Source organism: Papaver somniferum, chromosome 10 (genome assembly GCF_003573695.1).
Source record: "Papaver somniferum cultivar HN1 chromosome 10, ASM357369v1, whole genome shotgun sequence".
NCBI classification, from domain to species: Eukaryota; Viridiplantae; Streptophyta; class Magnoliopsida; order Ranunculales; family Papaveraceae; genus Papaver; species Papaver somniferum.
In genome coordinates this window covers 66,438,158-66,449,340 of record NC_039367.1, presented here as the reverse complement: position 1 = coordinate 66,449,340, position 11,183 = coordinate 66,438,158, and the positions used below count along the sequence as shown (strand labels likewise).

At 36.0% G+C, this 11,183-nt stretch overlaps 1 long non-coding RNA gene across 1 annotated transcript; it reads left to right on the top strand.

The window, feature by feature from the left end:
* Nucleotides 1-7,453: 7,453 nt before the first annotated feature.
* Nucleotides 7,454-10,594, top strand: LOC113317541. Its single transcript, XR_003343626.1, has 4 exons — nucleotides 7,454-7,504; nucleotides 9,197-9,283; nucleotides 10,286-10,360; nucleotides 10,516-10,594. It is a non-coding gene; the product is annotated as an uncharacterized LOC113317541 (long non-coding RNA).
* The last annotated feature ends 589 nt before the right edge of the window (nucleotides 10,595-11,183 follow it).

Sequence of the window (11,183 nt, the reverse complement as noted above, 5' to 3'; positions counted from 1 at the left end):
CCATATCTACTAATCTAGTTAAGAATCTCTTTAATTGTTGAATAGTAATATTTTGCAGGCTCGGACTCTTTCATTTTAATGTTCTTTAAATCTCTTCTAAGAGATTGTAATTTAACCGAACAAACCTTGTCGTTTCCTTGAATCTCCTTCTTTAGTCTAACCCACGCAGCTTTTGTTGTTGTAGCTCCCAGTAAAGGGTTTTGTAATATTGTATTTTCAAACTCTTCAACTGTTTTTGTTGTTTGGAAGTCATAGTTGCAGTCACTATCATTGTTACACCGCTATCGACGATGTCCCGTAGATCTTGAGACTGAAAATGCGTCTTCATTTTTATGCACCAAAAATCATAGTTTTCCCCGGAAAATATTGGCATTGTGATTAACGGTAGACTGTTGCTATACATAATTGTAAGCGGAAGTAAACGCAACGCACGACTATATCGAACGATCTCTAATACCACTATTGGGTATTTGAGGGAGCTTAGTGGGTATTACTGTTGTCTGTTGATATTTGAAGGAGATTAGTGGGTATTAATCTATATGAACTTGTGAGTACAATTCAGTACTTAGAAATAAACTGAACTTTGAACTTGTTATGTAATATTAGATTGGTCTCACGTATCTAAACTTTGAAATTCTTTATCACTTGTTGTTAGAGCATAACTCAGTTGAACCCACCAAGCGTTGGTATGCCAAGTTTGATTGTCATATTTTAGTATCAAAACTCATCTAGAGTCGCTTGATTAAATACTAGAGTCAAATTCGTTTAGGTTAAACTAGATTGTCTTGGAATGTTGAGACGTACAAGTATTACTCCGAAGACCTGAAGAATGTGAAAAAGTAACGACTACAACTAGGACATCATCCTTTCACTTGAGGTTAGTAATATTGACTTGATCTTGTTTCTATTCCTAACGTATCTTTAAAGTCGGATTATATTGAAAACATAACATGTGAAGATGTATATATATAATACTATAGTGGTTAGACTTGGTCACAAGTTAGAACCTATCATGACTTATTGAGATTTGAGGTATAACCGATCATAGCCTATACTGTGTAGCATGTTGTAATCGGTCACAAGTTACTTTGTGAAGCATGGTGTAACCGGTCACAAGCTACATTGAGAAGTTAGTTATAATTGGTCACAAGATATATTTTGGATTCAAGGTGTAACCGATCACAAGCTAATTTTGGAAGTTAGTTATAATCGGTCACAAATTACTTTGGGAACCAAGGTGTAACCGATCACCAACTAACTCGAAAATAAGGTGTAACCGATCACAAGCTACCTCTAGTAAGCAAGGTTTAACTGGTCACAACCTAGTTTGGGAAGCATGGTATAACCGATCACGACTTACATTGTGAGTCATGGTAGAACCGATCCCAAGGAGCAAAACCGAGTTTCCAATATTCACATAACTTTTTATGTTTGTGTGAAGCTTGAAATTAGGGTTTGCTGAGAAACTTCTAGATGTCGAAATTATTTGAACATGTACATAACTCTTATCATTAATTGTTCAAAGATATTCCTTGATGCTCAAGGTGATCCCATACCGAAAAATTGAAAAGCATTTAATTATGATTTTCATAATATATGTTTTAGTTACCAGCAATTAAAGCATATCATCTGGAAAATATTATTAGTTAATGTGCTAGACTAATAATAAAAGTTTTCTAAGGGAGTTTTCGGAAATATGGTTTGATTAGTTGAAAATAGGAAAACCGAAATTAGGTACTTTAATGTGAATATCTTGAGAATATTTTCGGTTTTGGAATTTCTTTGTTGTCCAAACAACCTTGGTCTATAAATACTTGAGTTTGGATTTCTTGCAAACTATCCTAAGAGCCAGGCAAACTTCATTCGTGTTGTTTCTGGTGGAGCCGTCTGTCCAGAAAGGAAAGTACCCTAATTAGGCGAAATCTCTTAAGACCGCTCGTTTAATGACTTATGTGGGATCAAGAAGCTCTACGAGTACCGTTGGTGGGAAACTAGATAATTTCATTGTTATTTTAGTTTTGACTATTGATTTGATTGACTAACGGTTGTTCAAACTTTGATTGCACCTAATTTGTTTATTCTTGAGAACCTTGTCTTTTGATGTAAGGCTTACTCAAACTAGATCAAAGTATTGACGGGATCTTTAGAACCATTTTCGGATCTAAAGACATCTTGCGATAATCCGTTGTTAACAGACTTTGTTATGTGTGTGATTGATCACAAGAGGATTCAATTTGTGGTGTGCATGTTATTATTGAAGACAATCGAAGATCTGAAGACGACGAAGTTTTTCTTATTACTTTTCGTATCTTGTGCACAAACCTTGATCGGCTGGGATCCAACTAGAATCGTGTAAAAGACTTGATTGGCTAGTTGCACGAGATTAGCATCACCTTATAGTTACTCTTTGAGTTATATATTGGTTGATTGCAAAACTAGAATTTGGTTATTTCGGTAATCAAAGTTTAGATTGATCTAACCAGATAAAGGAGTTTATTAGTTTAAATGGAAGAGCCTTTGTAAAAGACTCATAATATCTTATTACCAAGATTGAATAAAGTGGTTACCAAACAACTTTATCCTTTACTGTTTGGAATACGATCAAGAAGATTGGTGATTCACGTGCGTGACTCTAGAAGTCGAATGAGCAGGGATACTGAGGAAACTAAGTAGCTAGGTGTTGTCTACTTGGCCTCAACTATACGAAGTTGGTATTAGATTTTATATAATGGCTTAATTCTAAGAGTATTCAAACTGGACTATGTCCCAAGGTTTTTCTGCATTTGTTGTTTCCTCGTTAACAAAATCTTGCTGTGTCATTTACTTTGTTTTCCGCATTATAATTATTATTATAATTAAGTAAATTACACGCGTACATTAATCTGAATTACTTGACATTGATCCTAATAGTCAATCGGTTTCTACCGTAACTATTGTCAAGTAAATATCTTGTTGTCGTATTATTTCGACCTCGTCCATAAGCAATCACACAAGGTATAAGAATTAAATTGTATTGTCTTGACTCTGTTCGTAGACGATCACTTAAAATACCTGACTTATAGGTTGATATTTAAAATATTATGGTGTATCTGGGTACCCACATCTTTTCACTTGTTACAAATATTTTTCTTTTTTTTTGTCTATTTTCTTCTCTTTTTTTCATTGATCTAAATTGTTACAGAAACATGGCTTTTGTAGCCTTTACAACTGACCTCTAGACATTTCTAAAATATAAAATATTAGGAAACTTAAGTAATCTACAATAATTACTTGGTGACCAAACTACTAGAGTTCACACTGTCTAGATACTTCTAACTTATTAACTTTTTTGCATTTCATTAAACTGTAAAATGCATTATTCTCAACATATCTCCTATACTTACTAAGCTATCATTTATACATTTTTTCCACTACCCTCAGTGCAATATCCGGATTTCGGCAGTGGTTCGCCGAATGGAATTTAAGTAATGGGTTTTCATTTCCTAACACCGAGGCCTGATGGGTTCACTTGACTGAGTTGTGGGAAAAACTTCTCAGTTAAGCGTGCTCGGCAAACAGTAGTCATAGGATGGGTGACCTTTCGGGAAACTGCTGCTGGATAGACGCAGTAGTGTCGTTAAAAATCCCACACTGCTGGATAACGGCAGTGGGTAAGTGGGAACAATACCAGTGTTAGTTGGGATACAACTAGGGACGGGTCGCTTGTGCTCAGGTGGAAAGTGGGAAAATATCGGTGTTAGTTGGGATACAAATAGGGACGAGTCGCTTGTGCTCAGGTGGAAGAGTATGTTGGGTTGTTATGTCAGACACTGGTCTCACAAGAGGAAAGGAACGTCTACATTACACCGAGGCCTTTTAAGCACATTTGGCTCCAGAGTTGGCAGAAAACTCTGCAGTTACGTGTGCTCAGGCGAGAATAATCCAGGGATGGATGACCATCCGAGAAGTTACTGCTAGATTGCCGCAACGATGGCCGTTGAAAATCTCACACTGCTGGATAACCGTAATGCCTAAGTGGGGACAGTATCGGTAGAGGGTTGGGTCATTACAAACGGTATCAGAGCCGATGACGGGTCACCTGCTGAGGGTGGGAAGGTACGTTGTACGGGGTTGGTCCAGGTGCTTCTCATGAGGGGCAGGGAACATCAGAGATCTGGGCTTGAATTTATTCAGGAGCCGAGGACGGCTCCAATTTAAGGTGGTGGTATTGTAATACCCCGATTTCGGCAGTGGTTCGCTAAATGTGTTAGAGCATAGCTCGGTTCAACCCATCGAGCATTGGTATGTCAAGTTTGGTTGTCATACTTTAGTGAACCAAAACTCATTTAAAGAGTCGCTTGTTTATTTACTAGAGTCAACTTCGTATATGTTAGCTTGAAAGTATTAGGATATGAGACATTACAAGTATTACGTGAAGACTTGAAGAATGTGAAGAAGTAAGGAGCTACAACGACGACATCATCCTTCCACTTGAGGTTAGTAATATTTGACTTGAACTGTTTCATTCCCTAACGTATCTTTCAAGTCGTGCATATTGAAAACATAACTGCGAAGCTGTGAATGATTATACTCTTGTTAGACATAGTATTAAGGAATACAACACGAAGTATAACATCTATCTTTTGAACTTCGTATATAAGACATCGACAAAATCATATGAATGATATTGTGATTATGTATGGGTATGGGCGAAGATTTCGTCCTAGGAAACAATGTTTTGCATTCGTTTAAAGGAAGTAAATTCATAAACTTGTTTTGTGAATCGAAAGGGAAATCACTAGGATTATTGGTATTGTTATTCATTGCAAATCTTTTGAATTACCAATATGTGTGTTTAGTATAACCGCTCATAACTTGTTTACGTATCTTGGTAAAACTATTCACAAGGCCTGACTTTTGTATTGGTATGACTTTTATTAGTGAAACCGATCTTAAATAATCACCTGAGATGGTAAGATCGATATCTTGAATTTGGTGTGACTAAATACTAGCCATTGGGTAACTGATCCTAGTAAGAGGTGTGACCGATCACAAGAGAGAGTGTAATCGATCCTTGTAAGAGGTTTTACAAGTTTTAGTAAGTTGGTGTAACCGATCCTATAACCTGGTCAACCGATCACAAGTTTTACCATAAGAAGTGGTAACCGATCCTAGTACTTAGTTAGTCATTTTATGGTAACTAGTGTAACCGATCCTAGTACCCACTTGGAGGTGGAACCGAAACTTTATGTTGAGGTAGAACCGTGAAACCCATTAATGGTGATTTGATAGGATAATCAATCACATAGTTCTTGGAAGTCGGATGAACCAATTCTAAACTTGTTTGGAAGTGTGGAAAATCAGTTCCAAGATTGTAAATATGAAAAAGGATTTACAAAGTAAAGATGTCGACATAATTTGAACATGTGCAGTAACTCTTATCTTTTATTGTTCAAAGATATTCCTTAATAGCTAAAGGAGAATACCGAATCGAAATAAATTGATAATCTTTTAATTAAGGTTTTTAGTTTTATATGCTCTTAATTTCCAGCAATTAAAATGCATATCTTTAGAAAATAAAAATTAGTAATGTGCATTTACTAATTGGAGCTTTTCTTCTGAGATTTCGGTCATTAATTGGACAGAGCATTTCCAGGAATTATGAAAACCGATTTTGTGTTTATTGCATATCTTTGAGAATATTCGATTTTGGAAATTCCTCGGTGTCCAAACTTCCTTGTATATAAATATTGAAGTTTGCATTTCGAGCAAACTAATCCTCAGGGCCAGCAAAACTACCTAGTTGTGTTGTTACTGGTGGAGCCGCCTATTCGGAGAGGAAAGTAACCTAATTAGGCGAAATCTCTTACGACCGCTCGGTTTAAAGACTTCTTTGGGATTGAGAAGCTCTATAGTACCTTTGGTGGGTGATGGGATTTTTAATTGTTGTAGTAAATAATGATAGGTGCATATTTCACATATATTTGGTGTCAATTCCATGCTAGTATTTGTTGGTTTTCTGCAAATTATTGTATATTACTCTCGTTTTCTTTTATTTGTCTTTCATAAGGTGAATCATCCAAAAAGAAGTGAAAATAGCTACAAAAGTGAAGTCACAAGTGAAGAAGGGCCAAAGACCTAGTGGAACTAGTTCAAGTACAAGATTTCTATTTTCATTTTGTAGAGGACGAGAAGACAAAGGCAATGACGAAAGAAAAGAGTCATTCTGAGTTCGTATGAAGAAGTTATGAGAAAAACAAGAACTTGGAAGCGTGAGAGGACAAAGTGGTCATTTTATAGAGAAACTACTACATGCACCCTAACCACATGTTAAGGGGCACCTTCCTGTTAAGGGGCAGTCAAGCTCATGGGAACTGCTAAAGGCAGTTCAGTCTTGTACAAAGGGGGAAGACAGAATTCAAGTATTACTAAAGGCACTCGATTGTTAACTAAGGGCATCTCATCCTCTTTTCTTTACACGGACTGAAAGCTTCAGTTCTTGTTGCAACGGCTATTCTTGATGCTGATAATCATGATTGATCATGCTGGTTATTGATCTAAGTAAAGCTCGAATTGAAATACATCATTGGGTAATTGAAGGTGGTAGAAAACATGGGTACTGGCTTGATTTTGATAAAGCAGTGACACTCGAGCTTGGGGGTGGAATATGGCTGCTGCCATTATCACCGGTGTTTGATGGATAAGCTCGTGATGATCACGACGGTGCTGCAGAGAGAATGACGATGGAGCTTGTGCCGGTGCTGGCATTTGAACGATGATGATCATGGGATGATGTTTTGAGCTAGGCATGGATGAAGAAGGATTCGATTGAATCAGGGAAGCAGTGGTGCTGTTTCTGTGTAATACCAGCCGGAGATTGAACGGTGGTAGTGAGTTGACAGTGTTCTTATGATGGAAATACTATATCCGTACGACTGATAAGAGAGAACTAGGAATTACCAATAGGTACTATTCTAGTGTTCTTAGTTAGTGGCAGGTCCACCCACTAAAGCCCAGTAACGTTAGGTCCATAATTAAAAGAAAAGAGAAAAATGGACCTAATTTTTTAAGCCCAGGTCCTGCACACGTGTGTAAATATTACGTGCATTTTTAGAATTCCCAAAATAGACTTTACTATATATAACAGAAACATAAGCCAATTTCTCTCCATATTCTTTTTCTTCTCAGATTCAGTTTCTCTCTCCCTCTCTCTCCCCCTCTCCCTCTCCTCTTCTCTACTGATGCGGGAAATCTTGTTTTTTCTTCATTCTTTAATTTGTAGTTTTTTGTATTAGGATAATTCTAGTGCTCATTAGATCTGATCTCATCTCATCTAAGTATTTGCTTGTTTTTCAGGGCAGGAGATGTGTTTGGAAGGAGAGGAAATCGACAGCTTAAACAACTATGGAGACTTTGTGGATTATTAGAACGATTATCAGTTGCACTCATTGTTCTTTTGATCTGTTGTATATCTCTTTTCACTACTTTCAAGAGTACTACCAATCGCCCTGGGATTCACTCCGGTGTAAGTTCTCTCACACTCTTTAACTCATTTCTGTTTCAATTCGCGTTCATAGACATGAATCAAGTTAAGCCCCAGGTATTCAGCAAAAAAGATTTTTATATTTGATGAGATTTAGGAAGAAATTATCATCATCCATCAAATTATTGTTGTATTGTGTGCTGGACACAATCTGAATGATTGGAAATATTGGGAATGATGATGGTGATGATATGAATGGGAACCTATTTTCTTTTTCTTGATCTTGCATTTTTTGGTGATTTTTTCGATCGGTACATATATATGGTCCTTTTTGATGTTTGATTTTTCGATCTCCATGCTTGATTAGTTTATTCTCGTGAAAATAGGTCAGATCTAGATGGATCCTCACATTTTTTGTTTATTTCGTTATGAGATTTGCCTATACTAGTTTATTTTTGTTATTTTTAGATTTTTTTCACTTTGTTTTTCTTTATGAACCATCAATACATATATGATGTACTGGTAGTTTTTGATGAAAATAGTTCAGATCATGCTTGTTTGTTGTTACAAATTGTTTGGATCAGCAGTACATATATGGAATACTGATAAAAATTTCTTTAATTTTGTTGTATTTATAGTTTTTTAATTTTTTTTTGCTTGATCTAGAAGTACATATATGCAATACTGAGATATAACTGTTTTGATTTTGTTGTATTTGTAGATTTATAAGTTTTTTTTGACATGCAGTTGATTTTTACTTATGAATCATAGGTACATATATGGAATACTGAAAAGAACTTCCTTAATTTGATTATCTTTTTGTTTTTCGCTTCAAAACCACGCTTGTTTTTAGATTCAGATGTTATTATCCACAAGTACATATGTCAGATACTGATATGAAGTGCTCTTTGTTGTGTTTGATTCATAGTTTTGTCACCTTTTTAGTCTTATCCTTCAGTAAGTATGTTAAATACGGTAATATGTCTTTCGATTCTCTTATTTTTCATAGATCTGTCACCTATTCTTGTCATGCAGTTGATTTGTAATTCAAGAATCTTTAGTACATATGTCACATAGTGATAGTAAGTGCTTTTTGTTGTGTTTGATTCAGTACGTGTGTGAAATACTGAAATAGATTCTAGTTTTGTTGATGTGTTTTACGCGGTACGTATTCATATACAGGTTTGTACTCGCCATTTTGCAGGTACAACCATGGCTTAATTTCCCTCCTTTTGGTATTGCTTCTTTTTCTCCCGCTGATGTACCTATGAAATCCATGAAAAGTAGATTACTGTGTAGAATAGGCTTTCATTGGTGTTTCCTTTTGCCGTGTGTTGTTTTTGCTGCTCAAAACCACCGTTACTCCATTGGTACTGCCTTTTGGTATTGCTTCTCAACCATATGTATCAAACGACATCAAAGTTGGATGGGAGACAACCAGCCGTTGATGATGAGCATATGGAGTTGGTACTATGGTGTTGAGCTGTTAATATTGAACTACAGCCCCAACTGCTATGGAGTTGCATTAGCCAATACAGTCTCCATGAGTCGTGTATACAAATAACTAACCTTAAGTTAATTACCATCAAAGAATATTCCTATCTTGCAACGATTGTCGTTTTTAAGAATGCATTTTAGCTCCAGTCTGTTCTCCCTGACACCAATGTTGATCTTTTTTTTATCAACTCTATATACAACTAAATGGTTAACCATTTCTTTATTTTTCCTTTGCAGGAAGAGTCGACCAAAGATGAGAAAAATGCTATTGAAAAATCGCCACAATAATAGGGATTTTCCGGTGTAGAATGATTGCTCTCACAGGTTTGGTTCAGTTAATATGTTAACTTAACTTTCTTATTTATCATCTGGACAGTTATAAATGCTGACTAAGTTGAACACATCAGATGAAACAATGGTTTTGATAAAGCTTAGGAAATGAGCATAAATTGGAGACATGGCGTAGAACTCAGGAATTGATTTAGATGTCTTTGAAAAGAATTCTTCTTCAGTGGAACATTAATTGATTTTTTCCATGACCATTGTCTTCTATATTGATATTAGATGATTCAGGAGTTTGGGTTTTGCTATTTTATTATCCTATCGAGTATATATTTCCACGACAATAATAGAGCCCTGCAAACAGATTAAATTTATTAATATGTGTGCATATCTGAGTTGCATGACAAATGTGACATAGAGAACTTCGTTGTTGGAACAGATGTATACTTTTCTCAGTAACACTCAAGGTTGGGGTTCCTTCATTGATCCACCGAATTGCAATCCCTGTGCTTGCTTAGAACCATTTTTATTTTAGATGTTAAATTAATGTCTCATGCGTTTCAGATTCGGCTCTTCTTAGATTTGATTAAGCTACTGTTGATAAAAAATTTCTCATTATGTGGTAACAATCGACAGGTAAAATCATTGATAACCTCCCATGGTAATTTGAATTTAATTACACCCCTTTTAAATTCTTTATGGCTATGATTGAGGAAAACTACTAATGTTAGCTTCGGGGTAAAGCGCCGCTTATGCTGTAAATGTCTTCTCATTGTTGATACTAATGTTTTTTTTATTTTTCTTAATGTATTAACTGTTTGTGTATTAGATGCTTTGGATTAATGGCAGGGGCATCAAGAATGCCAATTATGTGCTTCCAGTTTAGTTTTTTGGTTGTCGATTAACTGTAAGAAACTAGCAAAAACAAAAAATATAGTTGCACGACTTATTTCAGCAGAAGTAATATAGTTTTTCAGTTATATTATGACTAGATTTCTATGAGATTGCTGCTTTTGTTGACCAGACTTCGATGTATTTCTGCAGGATTTATTGGTGGAGACCGCGACAGAGCAGGATGGCTCAGTCAGTAATATCACCGTGCAGCCCACAGTTTTTCAGGTTCATTAAATTCTGGATTTATTGGTGGAGACCATTTTTCGTGCATTATGAGTTTTATTTGCATTGGTTTGTATGGTTCCTCAAATTAGACTCTGTATGTTTGGGCATAAGTTATGGCCCCTATGATGAACGTTTTAATTTTTGTGTGTCTGCAGGCATTGACACTAGCAGTACGTAAAGCGAGTCAATCTATATGCAGTTAAGAAGAAAACGATAATAGAAGATCCTTGCTTTTCCCCAAGAAGCATGGCTTACAGTCGAAGAAAAATTATAATCATCACAATGTATGTGATGTAACACGTTTTCTAATTAATTTATCATTGATTCTTACAGATTTGTACTTTACCTGGAAGCAGTGCAGCAAATATGTACTCGAATTTGTAAGCATTCAGATATATAATCGGATTTGTAAGCAGTACGACAGATATGCACTCAGATTTCTAAGCAGTGCGACAGATATGTACTCAGATTTCTAAGCAGTGTAGCAAATATGTACTCGAATTTTTAAGCAGTGCACCAGATATGTACTCAAATTTGTAAGCAGTGTAGACACACACGTTTGGTAGTAATGGGCATTATGGACATTTCCATGTTTTAATTAATTTTGGACCTCCGGATAAAAAAAAATCCGGTTGAACCCTACTATAAATAACTATATGGGCCTAGGACCAAACAAGAAATTTTCCGAAATTGGGCGAGCACGTGATCGGAGGAAAAGATGTGTGGTGGGACCGTTTGCAGGAATTTTGAGAAAGGAAAACTCGCTTCTGGCAAAGTGTTGACGCGTTGTGGAGAAAAGAAATGATTAGGTGTAATGCGGCTC